This window comes from Nanorana parkeri, unplaced genomic scaffold (genome assembly GCF_000935625.1).
Source record: "Nanorana parkeri isolate BGI_ZX_2015 unplaced genomic scaffold, ASM93562v1 scaffold540, whole genome shotgun sequence".
Lineage (NCBI taxonomy): Eukaryota > Metazoa > Chordata > Amphibia > Anura > Dicroglossidae > Nanorana > Nanorana parkeri.
Window position 1 is genome coordinate 820,562 of NW_017306808.1, and position 22,993 is coordinate 843,554.

The following is a 22,993-nucleotide window of genomic DNA, read 5'->3' on the forward strand; positions in this document are numbered from 1 at the left end:
CTCGCAAAACAACGCTAGACAACATGCCAGAAAACCGATATTGATATGGCACAGTCACGCCGAGGCAGCCTGCTTCAGGTGCAGGCCGGCCCAGGGCGAGCCCGAAAGCAAACCGCTCAAATGTGCAGCAACCGCTCCAAGCTTGAGGGACGTGATTGGCTCAGCGTACACTGTACAGCGCTTCGGTACATGTCAGAACTATATACATGTATAATCATAGCGTGTGATTGTGGGGGGGAGGGGCATTAGAGTGTAAGCTCCTCTGTACAGAGACTGATGTGACTGGGTCAGTGTGCTCTGTACAGCAGTGCGGTATAGATATGACAGAGCTGTACACATGTATAAAAGAACAGTGCGACTGGCTCAGCGCGGCGACAGTGCGGGGGGGGGGGGGATTTCTGAAGGTTGCCCTGTGCAGTAGTACCTGAGGGCGCCTGAGGTGGGGCATCGGAGCCGGAGATGCACTTCTCCACGGACTCCATCCTAAGTCATAGATCCTAAACAGAAGAGGTAAGTGAGTTAAAAGAGTATGAATCTGCATCAAGGATGTGGCTACGGTCTGCAAGGACACCTGATCCGTACTAGCGGTAGCAGCCCTGGCAGCAGCGAGACTCGGGAACAGCAACAAGGAAAAGTACCGCCTTGCGAGTCATAGCCGGGAACGGGATCCCCTTGTGCTGGAGCTCGTGGTCAGTCGGGGAATAGTCTAGGAACGCAGGGACATCGCACAGCCGTGTTCAGACCCCCTGGCTGGGATGGCAGAATGGAGACGTAGGCCTCGAGGACAATAACCACCACCGACACCCACGGAAGAGAAGGGATCGGACCAACAAACACACAGAACAGCAACGTGGGGCAGAATGAGGCCCATGTCGGATGAAACTAACTAGGAGCATGAGGGGCAGCGCTGAGGCACGAACCAACCAAGCGTGCCCATGCCCACTGAACGTAGTAGCAAAAAGCATTTGCACGACAACCAATCAGGTTTACACAATTTCCATTTTTTGGGGGGGGATTAGAGATGCAGTAAGTGATGACTAGGACCGGAACTGCGTCCGCCCAAATGACAAGTAGAAGGTGTGAACGAATGGCAACGTATGACGTACCCAGATAGCAAGGTTAACTTGCCACAAACTTGTGATAGGGTTAAATTGTAATTCTTGTTAACTTGCCGCACACATTCCTGGCAAGTTGTAGACCTGCAGAACACTTGCAGCACAAGTTCTAGTTGACACTTTTTGAATTTGTAGCAAATTTGCTTGGCAAGTCTACAGCAAGAGTCCTGCAGGTCTTAGCAAGAGCTCTGCAAGCTCGCTGGTCTGGAGACTTGCAATGCAGACTTGCTGTAATTGTGCAAAAAAATTGTGAAGCTTGGCAAGTCTGCAATAGTTTAGCAAGTCATTTTCAAACTTGCAGCACAATTTCTTGCTATCTGGGTATGAGCAGGGGACTCGAGGAAGGGGGGGACTAGCCAAACCACTACAAACACTCAGAGCCCCCCCGACCCCATGTGCGGGGTAAGACTATGTGAAGGCAGATGCATCCCCTAACGTATGTGCCAGAAAAAATAACCAAATTGAAAATAGAAACCCTACGCCTAGTGTATGCGAAGTAGCGTGGTGTGACGCACAACATAGTGCGATCGTGCCCTAACCGAAACGTAACATGAAATGAAAAAGAAACCTCAGATCCGGGTTCCACACACCTGACGTAACGAAGGAGCAGAAATATTCCACGGGGAATCGAAGAGCTCCACGACAGAACCTGCGAGTAGATAAAAAATGTCAACCCCCCGAACCAGCCCCCCACGAACACCCACCAACCCGGGCACATGCAAATTACAGTACCTTATTAAACAGGTTTTTTTTATGCGAAATGTCCCTTTAAAAATATATATTTTTTTTGTATTACTTTCCAAACAAGAAAACCCCTAAACACACAACACAGCAAGACATGATGTGTGGCAGCGAGCCCGTAACATATAAGCGAAAACGAGAGAAAACACTACAGGACAAACAAATAACACAGAACAGCACTCACAGACCAGACAGAGATTCGAATCTCCCGCCAAGAAACGAACCGCCGAAGACAGCCGAAAGGACGCCGCCGCCGAATGCAGCTGAAACCGAAAGAGAACCTCGAGCGAGACGAGCAGACGCTAGTAAGGAGGACAAGACGCTGGAACGCAGAAACGAAGCCTTCCATGACACCAACGCCGATGGGTGAGTAGTGGAATGGGGAGGGTGTTTTTAACTGTGCGGGGCCACAAACCCTCAAACCCGGCTAACTAGTTAGCCTACCACTTATGTTGTGCTCAGTTTTGTAAACCAACTAACAAACTCTACAAATAAAAAGTGAGTGTCAGCATCGTACCGCTACAGCGTTGCCAATTTTATTTGGGTGATAAAGTATAGTGCTGTATTGATGAATCTCGTGTAGCGGTCTGTGAAACCCTTATGTGCTAAAAGGCTTGATTCCACTCTGTAACTTACATCTTGTGGTTTAACTACATACAAGCACTTGAATCCATAACTCTTTGTTATCCTTAGTGAATGTGACTACAAAAATAAATGTGATCAAGAGTTACATCCAAATGCTCCTTTCAAACATGTGAATTCTCAAGACATATCATAAATACATAAACATCAGGTGTATATTGCAATAGCGAAAGCTTTCCTAGGATAACGTGAGACGATGTCAACACAAATAAATCTATTAACCGAGTGATCCTCTATTGAACCGGGCATTGATTTTTTGAAAAGAAAGGGGTAAGTTTACTTCCCTTGTTTCAGAAGCATCGCATTAAAAGAAGGTTCTATTAGATTGTGTCCACAGTGTCCACCAACTATTCACTATAGCCCGCACAGCTCCCGAAGTCGGCCGAGCAGCTCAGTCGAGCCGAAGGCATATGCTTCGGCTATACTGAGCCGAGGTGAAAGCCATTGGCTGGCCGACAGCCTGCTACTGGCTGCTGGGTGGAGCCAGCCGTCATCTCATTGGCTGGTTCCAGCCACTTGCACAGACAGATCAGCGTCCCTGGTTATCAGGTAACTAGGGACACTGATCTCCAGACAGCCCAACTCTCCCGGACGCTCCGGGAGTCCCCCGCTATTAGATAGCGGCTCCCAGCTGCCCGGGAGAGAAACACTTTGTTCCAGAAAGGTTTACTCTGCTTGATCGAGCAGAGTAAACCTTTCCCTGCTGTTTTTTCTATTTTATTTTTTCTTCTGACATCGGAGTCGTTGGCTGCCGTCAGAATAAAAAAAAATACCATAGGAATGCATAGCTAGATTCTATTGGCTATTTCAATTTGCAATAGCAAACTAGCTATTGCACCCGCCCACTGCTGCTGTCAATCAGCGGAGGGGACCTGAAGTTCTCCATCAGGTGCCCTCTAGTGATTGACAGCAGCAGGGGGCGGGTGCAATAGCTAGTTTGCTATTGGCTATTGCAAAGTGAAATAGCTAATAGGAATCTAGCTATGCATTCCTATGGTGATTTTTTTTAAATTAATCTGACGGCAGCAGAACCGCCCGACCAATAGAAAACAGTTAAGCGGAGCTAGCTGTCACTGCTAGCTCCACCCAATCATTTTCTATTTTATGTTTTTCTATTCTGCTCAGTACCACAGAGGTACCGAGCAGAACAGCCGAGCCGAATGCCGCTCGGCGGCATTCGGCTATTCACTCACTGCTGTTCGGCATCTATGAGAATAGGCCGAACAGCAGCGAGTAGCCTGTCGGAGGTTCGGTTTAGCCGTTCCAGATGTTGGATCGGCTGAGTCAAACTCCTTCTGCACATGTCCTTCTGAGCATGTTCAGCCGACCCGAAGTCGCACGAAGCAAGCCGATGTACGGCTGATTTCAGCTGCTAAATGGCTGGAGCTGTTGTAGTTCTACAAGTATATGCAGACCTCTTACCCCTTGTTCTGCAGACATGCAGGGCTGTGCTGTTGCTTGTAGTCCTCCAGGCATGTGCTCTGTACCTGACTTGCTCTTTCACCAGTCTGGCAGCTTTAGGCATCAGCCGACCCCCTCCTGCTATTTCTTATGCAGCTTCTCAGCCAATCAGTGCAGTCTGCTCATGGCCAATCCTGTGCGTCCTCCCTCTTGCTAACTCTATTTAAACCAAGGGCAGTGCACGGCGTGCGGCCCGAGCACCACTTTCCTAAGCTAGATGCCAAGCCCCCTGTTTACTATTGAACCTAAATTCCTTAAAGTTTATCCGTGTACTGACCTTTGGCTTGCCCCTCTGTCCCTATCCTTTGGATTGTCCCTGGAAGTCCTAGTCATCCGCCTGTCACCTTTGTTTTGTCTGTTGTATGTGTGTCTGCAGTCTGTCCAGAATTCTGGCCTTGCCAACCATTGTTGGCTGTTAGGTGAGTTGGGTAAACCTGGGGATTGTGACCTGGAGTAGGGATGGGCTGCATGTTCGAGTCGCACATAGGTTCGACTCGAACATAGCCTGTTCTAGCGTTCGCCGAACGCCGAACATTACGGGATGTCCGCGGTCTGTTCGACAGTGATCACAATGAAAAAAGTGTTTTTTTCATTGATACATGTCCCCCAGGGCAGTACCCGGATCCCCATACACTTTTTATGGCCAATGAATTGCATATAAGGCTTCAAAATGGGGACATTTAATTTTCTGAGTTCTACCCCCATAGACTTGCATTGAGTTCTAAGTTCGAATTAGAACTTTTTCCATGTTCGAAAGTTCGAATTAGAACCGAACACGGGGGTGTTCGGCTCATCCCTAACCTGGAGTCAGCAAGCAGCCAAGTCCATCTCCACCTGGTTTACCAAGTCTGGTAAACACCGGCTGGCCCTTAGATTCCACAACCTGGGGGACCTAATGCCACCTACTTAGCATTGCAGTACCCTACCTAGTACCTTGACCTACCAGCTTAATCTGTCTTCCACTGCCTCATTCAGCTCCCCTGCTCTGTTCCCTGCTAGCAGACATGTGCACCAGCAAAACATTTGTTTATTTTCGTTTTGTTTTGATTCGGATTTTGCTTTATTTTGTTTTTCGGAATTTGAGTCCGAAAGTCAATTTGATTCGGAATTCAGATTTGGACGAAATTCGTTAGCGGAAATCCGTACTAAAATGTGTTTCGTTTTCATTTTGTTTGTTCGTTCGTTGCAGCAAAGTCACATTTAAGAGGGAAAAAAAGGTTTTTGTTCTCAAATGTCACTTTACTGCAACGAAATTTCGCCCAAAAAACGAAAGTTCGTCCCAAAAAAATTAATTCGGAATTCGGATACATCCGAATCTCTGAATTTACGAAATTTTGTCCGAATTTCGATTCGGAACGAAACGAATCGCACATATCTACCTGCTAGTACTCCAGCTCTCGGAGTTGTCAGCCTCTAGTGCTTGCATACTTTTCTCTATGTGTCCCTGCCAGTGTAGCAGGAGGGTCCACATTCCTGATTCTTGTGTATACATGTGAGCCCCATCTGTGACAATTATATTACTTTGTATCACTCTGCCTAATATGTTGGCATTATATAAATATTGAAAATAAACCGGCACAAAAATAAAACTATGGATACCATGACAATATGTTCAAAGGCAAAAAACACACACACACAAACATGCTTAGAAAGACTGTACACATTCATACCATTAAAATGTCATGTTTTTCAGAGTTCCAAATATAAAAAGATTAAAAATAATTGTAAAATAATAGAAATATTAACAGCAGCTGATTTCTGTTTAATATTATCTTTTATAGAACATATCATATGATCTTGTTGAAGACAAATCCTAAAATAAATGAAGACCAGATACATAGTTATTAATATCATCTTTTTCCCAGATTCATATTAACTTTTCCGTCTGGCTTTCTGATGGGTGAAGTAATCTGCAGAGACATTATTACTAAGCAATGCATTCTTTACTCATCATGTTGTATCACAACCTAATTATCTCTCACATCAGCCCTAAAAAAAATTGTTATATATCTAAGGTACTCAGCTAGGGATCAATCAAAGCAATATGAATAAATTAAAATATTACTCTTTATTAGCACAAGGTGTTCATATACAAGAATACACATGTTCTACACTCTACACTACCTTACTTAGTTCCTTACAACAGTTAAGCAGCAGAGCTCCGCCTCCAAACAGTTTATGCTCTCAGGCTGATGGACACATGTGCTTGCCATTACCCACGTCCTGCTCTTTTTCTTTTTTTTATCTTGATTCCATATCCCAATAGTCATTATTACAGTTAATTAAGCAACATTAGCCAGAACTGTATCCATTTTTGAAATGTGTAATTAGGCTTTTGGGGAATTTGTATTGAAAGGTGGATTATGATTCATTTATTTTTGAAGTTGTAATTCAAAGCACATTGCTGGCCCTTTTGATGCACTAAGCAGTGAAACATGATAAAGCTTGGATTTATGGAGTATTGCTAAATGGATAGGTGTAAGTTACAATGTAACACAAAAGCCAAAAGTTCGGCTTATTGTACCTAATTGAAAAGCCCTATAGAAGATAGAAATATAAACTCATCCAAATTTGCTTTGGGATTTAAACCACCAGTTAAAATGTGGTACTGTTAATACCCCAAGCGGATCTTACACTAAAACATAGACTCATTAGCCAAGTATGTAGTCAACTTAGACAATGCTAAATAAGTGTCATGCTGGTTTGATTACCTAAGTCAATCATGTCAAACTCCTATGAAACAGTGCTATGCTTAGTTGTAAGGGTAGCTTTGTACAGGGCAACATTAGTACCACTAAGAACCTTACCTGCCAGCAAAAAAATACTGTAGAAAACGATTTTTAATGGATTAAGATAATTTTATGTGCAAGTGTTTACATCTTTTAAAGGTGCAGAAGAGCATTTCGATACTATTAACTTTAAATCTGTAAAACAATATAAACTCTAGCAGAACAGCCTAGGGCTTTATGTAGCTTGAATTATTGAACAAGCTGAACATCTGAAAGGATTTATTTGCTATGTTTTTTTAAAATAAAAAACATTGAACAGTTGTCCTCGTGCAAATATAATAGTGACTGATATACTAACTGATATACTCACTGTTCAACTGAATAACGTAGGGGTCACATACACAATATGATATTGAGGTATGTGTAATGACTGAGCAGTTGCTGCTACCATACCTCTCCGCACCCCTTCAGTAACTATCTTCCTTTTTCTGTAAACAAATCATCCCATGTTAGTTTTCACTTGCTAATCTAAGTTAAAAATTTAGAAGGATGTTTTGTGGCCAGTTAGGGGACATCTTCCCTAGTCCTGCACTGAAGAAAACAGTGGTTGAAACATATACTGTATACATTTTAGGAGCACCCACTGTATCTCATCACTACCGTAACAACTTCCTTTTTAGGCCATTCCACTCAGGGACTGGAAGTGGGGGGGGGGATTCACTACTTTTACCAACATTACCTGCTCCTGTCATCTTTCCTGGCCTGCAATTGCCATCTTTACCAGCTTCTGCCACCTTTGCCATCCTACCGCCTTTACCAGCTACTTCCACCTCTCCTGGCCTGTCTAACGAAGCTTACATATGGTTCAGCTACTGTCTAATGTCTCTCAAATAATACACTTTAATGTTTATTTTAAGAAGTCTATATTTAGAATATTTTGTAAATAATTAGGAATATGGGGGTGGTAGGGGGTTTGGGGTAACGTTAGGTTGTGGTTTTAAAGTGTATTTGTGCACTGTTTTCACTTTTATAAAAATTGCAAGGAAATGCAATGTGGTATTGTGGGAAAAAAACTGATCGAAAAACAGGTGTTACGGAGAAAACTAAGAATTATTTTTTTAAATTGTAATAAATCAGATTGGGGTACTGCTGCAGTGTTTAAGCTAAGCAATAATGTATAACTTAAAAAATGAATTACAGATCCAAACTGTGTGATGCCAGATTATGGTATCGCTGAAGAATTACATGACATTTTTACTGTCCCGCGACACCACATACAGCTTAAAGGCATCTCCCAAGCATGTAATTGAAAAGATTACAAAGGTGGACCCCAATTTTTTAAAACTGTTTTCACATTGATACATGTCCCCAAGGCAGTGTAATGCTCTTCCAGGCTATGTTCTGACAATACTTTGCCATAAGCCTTGAAAATGGCCAGAGTTGTTTTTCAAGATTTACCCCCCACAGACATCAAAGAAGTTTGGTCTTAAAGGGGTTCTAAACCCTCCGTTTTGTTTTGCCTATATCTACTGCTAGCAAGCAGTAGATATAGGGAAGAAGTTTTTAAAAAAACCCGCTTTAACTAGGTTTAAACTTACCTCGTTATCGCTGCGCGCTCCCGCACCGAGAATCAGGAACTGCTCGTACGGCCGCAAAGGATCTTGGGGCGGGCGCATGCGCAGTTCCGATTCTCGGCCGGGAGACGAGCAGAGACTCAAGGTAAGTCTATGGACGCGTGCACCCGCATGCAGACACCGCTGGATCGGAGGGACAGAGCAGTCAGCATTGGATCGGAGAGCCGCCACACTGCTGGAGGGACAGATGAAAACATCAGGAAAGAAGAAGAAGATCGGAATAAGAGACATAATTTAAGGTAAGTGCTAACATTAACATGGGGGGGAGGGGAAAATGTTTTAATTTTAATGTCAATGTTTTGAGTTCACGTTGGTTTTTTTTTTTAAATTATCTTTTTATTCATTTTGCAATAATAACACATACAGTTAAGGCACCAACATAGTGCCCCAATAAGTACTGTACATTACAAGTCTACACAGTGTAGCATAACATATGCTGATAACAGTACATAGTATGCAGTTAACAGTTCTCTGATCAGGGATCCCCCCAGCCTTTAGGCACACATAGCACAATGGAAGCACATCAGCTCTCCAGTAACTCCCACATGAGAATAAGCATTTTTTTGACCTTGCAATGCCTCTTAACCAATGTAGGAGACCATAAGTCAGCTAAACAGAAGAAAGGAAACTCCAATTATTCTAAAAACATGTGCAGTACTATACCACCTGGATAGTGTAGGAGGCAGAAAGTGGAGGTGGAATCTACTGCTAGCAAGCAGTAGATATAGGGAAGAAGTTTTTAAAAAAACCCGCTTTAACTAGGTTTAAACTTACCTCGTTATCGCTGCGCGCTCCCGCACCGAGAATCAGGAACTGCTCGTACGGCCGCAAAGGATCTTGGGGCGGGCGCATGCGCAGTTCCGATTCTCGGCCGGGAGACGAGCAGAGACTCAAGGTAAGTCTATGGACGCGTGCACCCGCATGCAGACACCGCTGGATCGGAGGGACAGAGCAGTCAGCATTGGATCGGAGAGCCGCCACACTGCTGGAGGGACAGATGAAAACATCAGGAAAGAAGAAGAAGATCGGAATAAGAGACATAATTTAAGGTAAGTGCTAACATTAACATGGGGGGGAGGGGAAAATGTTTTAATTTTAATGTCAATGTTTTGAGTTCACGTTGGTTTTTTTTTTTAAATTATCTTTTTATTCATTTTGCAATAATAACACATACAGTTAAGGCACCAACATAGTGCCCCAATAAGTACTGTACATTACAAGTCTACACAGTGTAGCATAACATATGCTGATAACAGTACATAGTATGCAGTTAACAGTTCTCTGATCAGGGATCCCCCCAGCCTTTAGGCACACATAGCACAATGGAAGCACATCAGCTCTCCAGTAACTCCCACATGAGAATAAGCATTTTTTTGACCTTGCAATGCCTCTTAACCAATGTAGGAGACCATAAGTCAGCTAAACAGAAGAAAGGAAACTCCAATTATTCTAAAAACATGTGCAGTACTATACCACCTGGATAGTGTAGGAGGCAGAAAGTGGAGGTGGAATACCCCTATAAGGACTCAGGCATGTCAGGCTGAGGATCCCCTGGTTTGGTTACCTAAATCGCTAGCATATCTGTGGACTTTATCCATATTGACCAGATTTTGTCAAACTTACTAAGACAACCCCTGCTAGCATAGGTGGCTTTATGGAATGACAAGGAGGCATTAACTATCGACTTCCAAGCACCCAAGGTAGGTGGCTCCAATTTCCTCCAATGTAGGACGAGGAGTTTCCTGGCATAAAACAACAAATATGTTAGAAGTGTGCGGGATGCTGCTGAGGGAACCAGGTCATCAATTAGACCCAACGCACAGATCTTAGGATTCATAGGGATTGGAGTGTGCAACAGTCCAGTGACCATACTTGTGATTCCCATCGAATAGTCCTGAACTTTAGGGCAAGACCATAGCACATGGATGAGATGACGCCAGCTCATAGAGACATCTCCAGCATCTAGAGGATTCTAGATCTAGAGAATTCAGAGGAGCGCATAGTAGCAAGTCTACAGGAGTGGGTTGTCGTCACAAAGTCTGTCCAATTCTTCAGTATGGGAGCTAATGTTATGTTAAGCATCATCCATACGGATCTCTAAATCAGCAATGCATTGGCCCAGATCTCAAATTTTGTGGGATAGCTGGTCAGTAATTTGTTTGGATGTAACTGCCAGCGCTTTGTGAAGCATACAGTCAATGGGAAGGAGCTCTTTTTGAGAGGACCCACGTGAAGGAGAGGTAGAACTAGTATCGTTGTCATCTGCATCATCACTGCATAGTATAGGTGGCATGGAGGCGAGGCCTGTCTGTGTGGTGGATGGCAGCGCCATCTTGGAGGCCGCATGCACCAAGGCTCCCTCAATAGATTTGCTGCAGGGAGGATTTTGTTTGGAGCCAGCTGCGTTATGTGCTTGAATGTGCTGAGGCGATGCAGAGCGTTATCAGTACGTGACCGGCATCGCCCAATGTGTGCATGTGCCCCCTGCAAAAGATCTTTCTATGGATGCTATATTCAAAGTTGTCCCATTTCTTCTCGATAGTTCTTAGTAGCCTCCTTAAATGATACCCTAGTGACTTTAGTTAAGCCAAACGCTCCACATACCCACCACATGAAAAAAATGTCTTCCATACTGGCCAAACTATCCCCCATACGTAAAGGTCATCTTGTTTTCTGTGGGGACTTTAATACTGTTGTAGAACCTGATATTGACTCATCCAATCCTAAAAGACGCCCTAATCAATCCCTGTCCACTTTCTTACATACTCAGGATTTGTATGATATATGGAGGTGTTCACATGGAACGAAAGTGATTACACTTTCTTTTCTCAAACGCAGAATTCGTACTCCAGACTGGATTTATTCATGACCAATAAATTTACTCTGAAACAAGTGTCCAAGATTGATATTGGACAAATAACTTGGTCGGATCATGCCCCTGTCTCCATTACCTTATTTCCAGACTCTCTTCACAGACCTCCCACTACGTGGATAATGAATGTTAGTATCCTATCTAACCCTGCCCATAAAGAGTATCTCCAGTCTGAATTGCAAAGCTTCTTACACACTAATTCCCCTTCTGTCACTAGCTCCATTACGCTTTTGAATGCACATAAAGCATTTATTCGAGGCTTACTTATTAAACTGGGGTCTCACAAGAAGAAACAGCGGCAGCGTATTAGAGATGACTTGTTAGCCCAAATTCGAAAATTTTAGAACTCCCAACATAAAAAATCCTTGGATCCCTTGCTTGCTCAACAACTTAAATCTTTAAGGCACATATTCAGTCAACTGCTCACTTCCTAATATGATCTCATGCTTAGGAAAACGAGACTCCATTTTTATTCCAAAGGCAACAAAGCTGGTTCCTTCATCGCTAAACAATATAAGAAACTCAAATTTAAATCTAGAACTCCATATTTAATGGACACCTCGGGTGTCCAACTATTCAACCCTGTGTACATAGCCAATTTACAACACTCTGACACCCCATGCCCGTCTGAAACAGATATTGGGCACTTCCTAGACACTTTATCGCTTCCTAAACTATATACAGATCAGCTTGTTACCCTCACTACCCCTTTTTATGCAGGGGAAATTGACACAGTGATCGCTGTACTGCCCTTACACAAAGCCCCTGGCCCGGATGGTTTTGGGTCAGAATATTACAAAGTCTTTGCATCTATCCTAACCCCTTACCTCTGCTCCTTTGCTAATGAAGCAGCAGACAAAGGTCACTTCCCGAACAAATCCCTAAAAGAGCTTATTGTTACAATCCCGAAGCCTGGCAAGCCTGACACTGACCCTGCCAATTACCGACCCACCTCACTCCTAAACACTGATATCAAGATTTATGCTAAACTACTTGCCAATAGACTTATGAAAATTAATTCTCAACTCATACACTCCGATCAGATTGGATTTGTGTGGGGGAGACAAGCTCCAGATGGCACTAGAAGGTTTATTGATCTTTTGCAGTTGGCAGGATCCTCCTGTGCACCTTCTCTGCTTCTAACCCGAGTGAACTGGGCTTATCTTAAAGCTGTTTTGCAACGTTTTGGATTTACGGGCTTCATTAATTCTGCTATAACCGCACTCCACACGAAACCTAGTGCCCGTGTCTGGACCTCCGGCTAACTCTCCAAACCCTTCCATATCACAAATGGCACTAGACAGTGTTGCCCACTTTCACCCATGATTTTTGCATTAGTTATGGAACCTTTAGCTGCATCAATACGCTCATCTTCCCTCATTTCGGGAATCCGAGTTGGTCCTATCGCACACAAAATAGGCTTATATGCTGATGATGTCATTGTCTCCATGAATGACCCCTTACAATCTCTCACTGCGCTACAACAAATTCTTGCTGACTTTAGTCATGTCTCATTTTACAGGATTAACCACACCAAATCTCATATGTTAGGAATTATTATACCCCCTCACTATGTGTCAGGAGTGCCAATGGTTTCGCAGAAGAATATAGTGGAACCCACTGGCAGGAAATGGTCTGACGCATCCGAAAGCAGAGGTACAAAAGGGTTAATCCAAAGAGAAGTCAAGTCCAATCCGGGTCATGGCAGGCAGCGAGGGTACAGGGGCGAAAGGCAGTCCAAGGTCGGCGACAGGAGGTCCAGAGAAAGGGGGTCAGGAAGCAAAGCAAGGCACATGGATAGGGAGCTAGGTAATCACACCACAGGATGAGATAACTCAGCAACAAGCCAGAGCTCTGGCCAGATTTTTATAGCCAGAGGGTGTAAGTCAGCCCCCTGTCACCGAGGCAACTAGGAGGCTTCTCTCCCCGAGAGCCAATGGCAGGCGAGAGGTGGTATAGGTGTGTGTGGGGAAACTTCCCCCCGCAAGGCCCACACCTGAGGCCTAAGCGGGTGCAGGCACGCTATGCACGCGCTCCCGGGGATGCACGAGCAAGCCTGCGTACTGTGCATGCGTACCATTACAACGTACCATTGATCCATTTATTTGGGAGGGCAAGAAACGACGTATCTCTAAATTCTGCCTCTACTCCTCGAAATCTAGAGCGGGCATGGGAGCTCCTGATATTAGTAAGTACTACAAAGCTACCATACTCTACCAAATCAGACACTGGTGGATACCTTCCTCTACTAAAGCCTGAACTCATATCGAAACTTCTCTTTTTGCAACAGACTTCCGTTCAGTCCTCTGTTCTATCCTCTTCAACTTTATGCCTCCACGTGGTCCCCTTGACACAGTTACAGCTGCCACTAGAATTTGGTACTCCTTGGGATCCGCTGTGCCTTCTTCTGATCATTTTCTTCTACAATATATCCCCATCTCTGCTGTTGACTTTATCTTTGGAGAAAGATGCTTTACACCGTGGATGATCCTTGGACTGACTAGTTTACATCATCTATATTTTAATAACGAGATCTCCACTTTTTAAACTTTAGGTAGACGACATAACATCCCGCCTAAAGACTTCTTTAAATACCTCCGGCTCTGACACTTTCTAGCATCTCTTCGGATAAGAGATAACAACTGTCTCCAGAAGATTCCCCAAGCTTTTCAATCTACACATGTTGTTATTAAAGGCATATCCTTTTTCTACAAAATACTCACAGAAACTACCCTAACTGACAAACTCCCATCTATGGTATGGTGGCAACGTGAACTGCAATTCACCTTGAACGTATCCCAATGGCATCATACTATTGTCTGGCCTCTTGGAGCCTCTAACTGTGTTTCGTATTGGGAATCTGTGCAAAAGATTTTCCACAGTTGGTACTTCACTCCCCAGAGATTGGTAAAGATCTTCCCTTCTTCCTCCCCTCTATGCTGGCGTGAATGAGGAAAAATTGGATCACTCCTTCATATTTGGTGGGCATGTGACTCCATACATCAGTATTGGAAAATCGTATTCAGATTCGTTTTCTCAATTACTAGCATTCCTCAGTTCATGCCTTCTCCCCAACTAGCTCTCTTAGGTGTTGGCTTGGACGTCTGGTCCCTTTCACAACGCACCTTTGTAACTCATACACTAATAGCTGCTAGACTGGCGCATGCCAGGAAATGGAAACAGATTACTACACCTACCCTTAAGAGACAATTGACATACTCAACACCCACGCCCAATTTCAATGTATTTTTGCAAAAGTACGATGTAAGGGGGAGATCTTCACCCAAAACTGGAAATTCTGGCTCGATGACTCTCGATGCACAGTATATTTAACTTGATAGGTGACTAAAACTTGTATTACTCTCATTGGTCCTTCTCTCTTCTACAGACTTCACTCGTTCCTTCCCTTACTGTAACCTCCCCTTACTTCCCTTCTCTCTTCTTCCTCGCTCCTATAAATATATCTATAAGCTGTACAGCAGGTACATGTCCCTGTTATTCATGTGTACCATACTGATTGTTTGTTTTTTTCTGCCTTTTCTTTTTCTTTTTTTGTTATTATTATTATTATTCTTTCTGTAAAGTTCTAAACTTTAATAAAGAGTTAATGTTTTTTTAAAAAACAAAACAATTCTGATCTTTTGACTCCAATCCTAGTTTCTTCTTTTAGCGCTCTCAGATCCCATTGCTCTCTGGGTAAGGTCAATTTGCATCAATTTGTATGCATCCCAAACCAGATTCTGATAACACTTGCTGGGCCAACTTCCGCCACTTATCCGTGCTCAACTTAGACATTAAACTTTAGGCCAAAATATTAGCCAACACACTCAACTTGGGTATTGGACAGCTAATCCATAAAGTTCAGGTTGGCTTTATGCCACTGCGTCACGCCACAGACAATATATGCAGAGAAACTCTCCTCTCTCATTTAGCATGTACAGAAGAGATACCCTCTATGTTCTACTCACTGGATATCAAAAAGGCTTTCGATTCTCTATCAAGCTCCTATCTTTTTTTATGTACTGGAACGATGGGGATTTGGTCCTTCCTGCTTGTAAATGGATATCTGCCCTATACTCCTATCCTTCCGCTAGAGTACATTACGCCGGATTTAAATCCTCCCCTTTCCTTTAGATAGAAGAACTAAACAAGGGTGCCTTCTCTCCCTATTACTATTTTCAATAGCCGTTGAACCTCTTGCTCTAATTTTTTTTTTTTAATTCTTTATTTTATAAAACAGGAATAGCCATACCAAAATTTTGCAAATACTCAGCAACACAGTACAAATCAGGCACTTAGATTCAATGCAAATAATAGGCAGGAACTCTAAAGCATGGGTCCTGTTACTTTTCAATTTTTGTCAACAATATACATCAATAGACAGGACGAGCAACACAGAAGAGGAGTAGAGGTAGCTAGAGATACGTACGGTCCTTCCGTCACAAGCAGAAGGCCGTGGCGTAACTGTAAACCATATAGGAGGTAATTGTCGTATACATATCTACATGGCATGCCCGAGTCAAGTCATCTCCTTGGGTGAATCCGTATATCTCTGTGCAAGCATTCTAGTAGGGGGGTATTGCATAATGACAGGTGACGCCAGCCATCTAAGATTATTTGGAGACAAACTTGGGCCGTTAGGTGTTTCCGATGTGAGACACACCTGATACTCCAGAGAGAAGAACTCCATCCAAGGGGACCGTGTTTTGCAGAAGGTGTTATGTGTCCCCATGGAAGATGTAGTCAAGTCCTCCATTCTCCAGATCTCGTTAACCTTACTCAGCCACATGCCCACCGTTGGGGGCCAAGAGTCCCACCATAGCACCGGAATGCAGGCTTTGCTGCGTTAAGCATATGTGGTAGATCTCAAATAGGACCTTTTAGGTATCGTATTATGGTGCAAAAGGAAGAACACCGGGGTTAGTGGGATAGGTTGGTCAGTAAATTTGGGCAGTAGCAACCTTACCGCCTCCCAATATCCCTGGAGTCCTGGGCAGGACCAAAACACATGGAGCATGGTACCCCCGGCCTGGCCGCATCGCCAGTAGTCAGGAGGCAGCTCTGGCATAAGTCTGTAAAGGGCAGCAGGGCTCCTATACCAACGAGTAAGAATCTTATAGTATCATTCCGGAGAAAATGCTGAGCCCTATAGATGTTGGCCGCAGCCAACGCACGAAAGCCTGGGTCCTCCACTCCAGGAGCAAACCTAGGGTTGCCCAGGACTGGAAATAGGGGTGAGGGGGATGGGGATATACCCGCAAATGGGAAAAATTTGCGACATACAACCCAGGACGGACCTATTGTGGGATGATCTTTCACCGAGGCTGGAATCTCGCTCTTACACCAGGGCAAGATTGACAGAGGAAGTCCAGCCACTGACTGTTCGAGTCCTATCCAATGTTTGACTGTGGCGACACCAATCGATCACCCTCGTGAGATGGCATACAGCGTGGTATTTAGTCACATCTGGTAGGCTGATGCCCCCATGGAGCTTATGCAAACGCAGAATCAATTACTTAATCCTGGGGGACTTGTGGGCCCATTGAACTTATATGAAAGCACTGTTAACGACCTTAAGAAATGACTGTGGAACGTGGATCTGCAGAGTTTGCAAGACATAGAGAATACGTGGCATAACATTAATTTTTAGAATGTTGCATCTACCGCACCACGAAAACTTACCCGCATGCCACTTCGAGAAGTCCATCCAAATGTGCCTAAGTAGGGGGGGGGGGAGTTAAGGTGAAAAGTGCGGGTGAGATCCGCCAGGATATTAGTACCCAAGTAGCCTAGTGACTCACTCACCCACTGAAATGGGAAAGCGGACCGCAGGCCGGGAGTTGGAAGTTAGGGATGGAAACATTGAGGGCCGTGGATTTCTGGAAATTAATGAGAAATAGTGACAACACCCCATAGTTTTCAAATTCCCGCATTAGGTTCGGTAAGGAGACACTAGGGTCCGTGAGGAAGAACAGGTAATCGGCGAAAGCCGCTACTTTGTGCCTTTCCCCCTCCCCAGGTCTACTCCCGCAATGTTACAGTTGGCTCTGACTCTGCGGAGAAAGGGCTCCAGGGTGAGAATGAAGATCAAGGGCGACAATGGGCAGCCCTGCTGTGTGCCACTTGATATAGCGAAGGCATTCAATAGCATGCCATTGACCCGGACTTGCGCCATCGGTTTGGAGTAGATTGCCATTATCCACGACATCATCACCTCACCCAGGCCCAATCCTCGGAGCATCAGTTCCATGACCGTCCAATCAACTCAGTCTAAGGCCTTCTCTGCATCCGTGTAGAGAAGCATAAGAGGTCTCGACCAGGTGGAGGCCACGTGTAGGACATCCGGGACCCGAGTCCCATTGTCCCGAGCTTCCCTAGAGGGCATGAATCCCACCTGGTCTAGATAAATTATGTCTTGTAGATGGGGGACACGTCGTGATGTCAACATTTTTGTAAAAAGTTTCAGGTCGGAGTTGAGCAGCGAAATGGGCCCATAATTCGAGCAGAGCAGAGGATATTTCTCTGGTTTTTGAATGACCGTGACATGGGCCCACAACGAGTCTGCGGGGAACGCCACACCCTTGCCAACTGCATTATATCTCTTCAAGAAATGGGTCGAGAAGACATTCAAGAACGTCTTATAGTAGGACAAAAATAGACCATCCGGTCCTGGGGCTTTACCTGTTTTAGTATTTCTCATGGCTACAGTAAGTTCCATATAGGTAAGAGGTGCCTCCATGGAGCTCAATGCCTCTTCAGGTATAGCCGGCATACCTGTTTCGGCCAAGTAACTTGAAATCCTAGTTCTAAGGTCCGGCCCGGCCTGTAACTTAGTGTGGTCTTGAAGGTTATAGAGAGACGAGTAGTATTCTTTAAAAGCCCCATATCAGCAGTCTTACTTACCTTCCTGAAGGGGATATTACCTCTGAAATTAAGGATTTAGCTCTCTGCGACCACAGTGCCCTAGCTAGCGGCCTGCCACATTTGTCGCCTAGCTCGTAGAAGACTTGTTTACATCTAGTTAACATACCCTTGGCCTTGGCTAGGCATAGAGACTGTAAATGTTCTCAGAGACCTGTCAACTCACTGAGAACAGACCTGGACATGGATTGCTTATGTACCGACTCCAGGCGGGAGATGTCTGCCTAGAACTATCCTAGGTGGGATCAAGAACCATATTGAAACCCCCCCCAGGACCAGCACCCCCTCACCTCATTACCCCAAAATGTACCCACCTAAGGGAACTATCCCCGTGGGCGGGAATCCTAAGTGGGGGTGTGGCTAAACAAAGCGGAATCCCACTCATCCCCCCGCTCCAAACCCAGGACATATTGGAGTGGTAGTCCACTCGTAACAATGACTCGGAGTGATACGCACTTACAGTATGAACTATTAGAGAAAGATAGTGAAGTAATATATCAACAGGCGACAATAACATGTTGTAAGGACCGCATAACATAACCATATTAATAGGGGAACTCCACAGCTCCTTCACATTCTCCATGGTCACCAGTCCCAAGTTATTGGCCAGTTGTACCCAAGACAGGAAGGTACATGTCATATAACTCGGACTGGCACCCACCAGGAGGTGAAGAGCTAGAGGTGGACCCACAGGTACCACGTATCAAGACATCTGACGGACTTGGCACTGTGAGCCATCACAATTAGAAGAATACATAACTTTCAGCCCGAAACAGCACCGGTGGACTAAGGCAGCTGACTGCCTCCCAAGGCCACTGGGGTACATAGAATAGGATTGCTGCAATAGGCCGGGTAAGACTCTTGTAGATGGTATATCCCCTCGGGTCCCTAGGGGTACACCAATTAGCCAATTAGCAGAGACCCCCCTTGGCAGGGAAAGCAGTCGTAATGTTTCCGGAAAAGCATATGGCAGGGTCGAGATCACCAACTGTTGAGAGTGGATCTTGGAGGTTGTCGTTGAGATGGTCGTTGAGGCGTAGGTTGAGGTGTAGAGCCGGACGTGTACACTGTCAAGCAGAGCCCTCTGGTAGATGTTGTAGCCAGTCAGGAACCGGGAAAGACTCCATATCCAGAAACACGAAAAGGGCAGGCAGATCTGTCGGTTTCCTTAGGGCAAAAGAGGAGGCGTTTTTCTGTACAATGAGGTGGAACGGGAATCCCCATCTATAGACAATACCTGCTTCCCGCAGGCGTGTTAGGAGTGGACGCAATATCATCCTCCTCTGCAGAATCGCCCTGGAAAGGTCAGGCAGGACCCTCACTGTAGTTCCATCAAAATCCAGAGAAGAAATTCTTAAATTTACCCAGTGCTGGTGGTCTAGGGGTGTCGGGCACCTTCTTCTGCCTGGTTTTACTCATGGTGGGGCTGGTAAGTGCTGTCTGGAGTCCTGTAGGTGGAGCGGTGTGGGAGAGCAGGTGAAAGAAGCTTGCTCACTCCGCCATGGCTAGGACACGCCACAGCTCTAATGATTTTTAATCATCACGATATCTTGGGCATTTCTGAATCTGGCCACAATCACAAGTTGAGTCTGTTCGCAGATTATATCCTTCTTTCCCTGTCTCAACATCTCATTTCCCTACCTAACCTCTTCACAATTCTTTCTGCCATTAGCACCTTGTTGGGTCTTTCTGTGAATTTAAAATCCAAAGCTCTCTATATTTCTCTTTCGGATTCCATTGTCCAACAATTGCAGTCCACTTCCTCCTTTGCATGGGCACCATCCGCCTTATCATATGTAGGTGTTCATCTCACTTCTACCTACGATTCACTATATTCGGCTAACTACCCCCCATTATTTAAACATTTATGTTCTCTTCTCTCTACCTGGCTTCATTTCCCCCCTATCTTTACTAGGACGTATAGCACCCATTAAAATGACCTTCCTGGGGGCGCATGCGCGGTGCGCTCGATGGCTGACGTGCTTTAGAGCCGCTCCTTACCTCGTCGGCATCTCGGGGGACAGCAGCACCGGCACCAGCGAACCTTCCGATCAACAGCACACACTGCCAGCTCGGGTATAGTCCCAGCCACGCAGCCATGGCCCCCACAGGCACCATTGGACTTCCGTGTTTGCCCATAATGCCTTAGGCAAGATACCTAGCTCTATATGCATTTTTTCAGGTTATCTATTTGCAAATTTATAGCACTAACCCAGCTCTTTATTTGTGTTCACATATGTTTTCTGTTACAGCATACCAAGAAGTGATAGCTGCCATAAAAACCCTTAAACTACACAAGAGACCTGGCCCTGACGGATTCACCGCCACTTATTATAAAACACCAACTCCTGCTCTAAGAGCGCCAGAGTTCTGGAGACAAATTACAAATTACTCCTCCGTTGGTATATCACCCCCTCCCAGGCCCAGCACTTTGTGTTGGAATGCAAGGGTACTTGCTTCCGTGGTTGCCCTGCCAGCGGCACATTCATACACACATGGTGGTCGTGCTCTGTTCTCCAGCCGTTCTGGTCAAAAATTTTTAAAATTATTTCAACTCTTATGGGCACTCCTGTCCCCCCTTCACCGCAAACAGCATTACTTAACGCCAAACCCATTCACATCCCATTTTCTAAATTTAAATTAATGCTCCATGTCTTCTCCGCCGCTAAACTTACTATTGCCAGTTCCTGGTTTTCCAACAAAGTCTCCTTTCAGGCAACTAAAAACAGAATCCACTGGATCTTCTCTCACGAGAAACTATCCGCGCGCCTAGATGATCAAATGCCGAAGTTTGAGAAACTATGGGAGCCCTGGATAAGACACTTCCTGCCACCGACCTTTGACACACGTTTAATCACCTTATGATTTCTCCCCTTCCTAACTACATGGCCGACTCGCGAGTGAAATAGACCGAGCGTCAAATCCTCCCCTTCCCCCGCCCAATCCTCCCCCTTAACTATTCTTCTCCCCTGATCTTCTCCTCTTCTGGTCTGCTCTAATCGTAACGGAGGGATCCCCTCCAAACACTTCCCCACCTCCTTATGCACAGATAGGTGATTGCTACAAGTATGCCATGTTTGTTATAACGTCATTTGTTACGCAGCAATACCAATGTCTACATTACTGCATATGCACGCGCATGATGTTCGTGTTAGTGCATCGTTTAATCAATGCATTACTGAAAAATAAAAACTGTTTTGAAACTAAAAAAAAATGACCTTCCTACCAAAACTTCTCTATTTCTTTAGAATCCTCCCTATTCCAATCCCCTCCCACATCTTGCGCATTCTACAGAGGCAAGTGATACATTTCATTTGGGCAGGTCGCAAACCGCGTGCTCCTAGACATACTATGTTTCTTCCCAGACCTTTGGGCGGTTTAAGGGTTCCTAATATAAGTCAACACTACCGAGCAGCAGAAATAGCCCCTCTTGCTAAATATCATGCCACCTCTGAGGTCCCACTGTGGGTCTCTCTTGAAACCATAGACTGTGACCCACTTGGAGTGCATAACTTGCTCTGGGTAATTCCTAAACTTCGCCACAAATTCTTAATCCTATAACCCTCCGATCGCTAAAAATATGGGATTCACTTAAATACTCGGGTGGTCTTATTTCCCCCCCACTTACCTCTCCTTTTCTTTGTTCACAACCCAGCCTTCTCCCCTGGTCTAGAACGCATATTATCTTTCTCACATTGGTCCTCTAAGAACATAACGCAAATCCATACTCTCCACAACCCTGATGGCATTATACCTTTCTCCTTTCTACGGACCCGGCATAACCTTATGACCTCTGACATATTTTGATATACTATATACAAATTTGTCACTTCTTAACCTCATTGCTAGGCCCGTTAAGACTCCTCTCACTCACTTTGAACGTATTTGCCTGGATTCCCCACATGCTAGAGGAGTAATCTATCTGCTCTACAATTCCCTTTTCCACCCCTCTGCCCCCCTACCCACTCCTACATGTCTCAATGGATGCATGATGCAACAGGCCTCACAAGCTCTGACACAATGCCAGAGCAGGCGCCTCATGTGTCCAAATCCCCAGTGATGTCCTCAGCCTCTGCGTACTCTGTCTGCAGCTCTGAGATGTTGTTTGGTCACCATGCTACTGAGATTGGAATGGTGTCTAAAATCTGAGATATGCTCTGTGAAAACTGAACCATCGAAAACTCTCAATCGTGTGCAGGAAGTAGAAGACCACTTGGATCAGCATGCTAAATCTATTCAAGAGCTACAATCGCAAAGCAAATCTAACTGGATATCTATTTAGAATGTGCTTTACAGTATAGAATATCAGGAGAATCTCTATTGCTGCAATAATCTTCAGATAAGCTCCCAGAGGCGACCCGAGATACAGATCTCAGTGACACCATCCAAGGTATCATTAACAACCTCTTAGGTGGGGGCGTGGTTTCCGTGGCATGCAAGATGGCCGCTTAACTCCAGGGCTCCTGTCCGAGCATGCCTCTTTACAAGCGTATATCAAACACTTACCCACCCGGTCTGACCTTTCCTCGATTGCAGAGGACATCAAAGAAACCCTACACTCCACGGTGACTGAATTACGGGAAGATATCCGCGATATTGGATGCAGGCTGAATGTAGTGGAACGAGAGGGAGCAGCCAAAGACGCCGCGCTCCGCAGACTCCACTCACACCTGGATGCTACCATGCACTCCCTCATTACCATGAGGAGACAGCTAGAGGACCTAGATAACCGAGAGCCTGCATTCGCAGGCTCTCGGAATCCATCATGCCAGACGCTATGTCCATCGCTCTCCTCCAGTTATTTAACGACCTTCTGGAACAGCCTCTAGACTCCCCCATCGAATTTGTACGAGCACACCGTGTATAGAGACCTCGGAC

General features: G+C 45.0%; 1 long non-coding RNA gene across 1 annotated transcript in view; it reads left to right on the top strand.

Moving 5' to 3' along the window:
• The first annotated feature begins 212 nt into the window (after positions 1 to 212).
• The window catches only part of LOC108791294, a 240,236-nt gene continuing 217,455 nt past the window's right edge, over positions 213 to 22,993 (top strand). The window contains exon 1 of the long non-coding RNA XR_001941496.1: positions 213 to 331. This is a non-coding gene — a long non-coding RNA (uncharacterized LOC108791294). The remainder of the gene's footprint in view (positions 332 to 22,993) is intronic.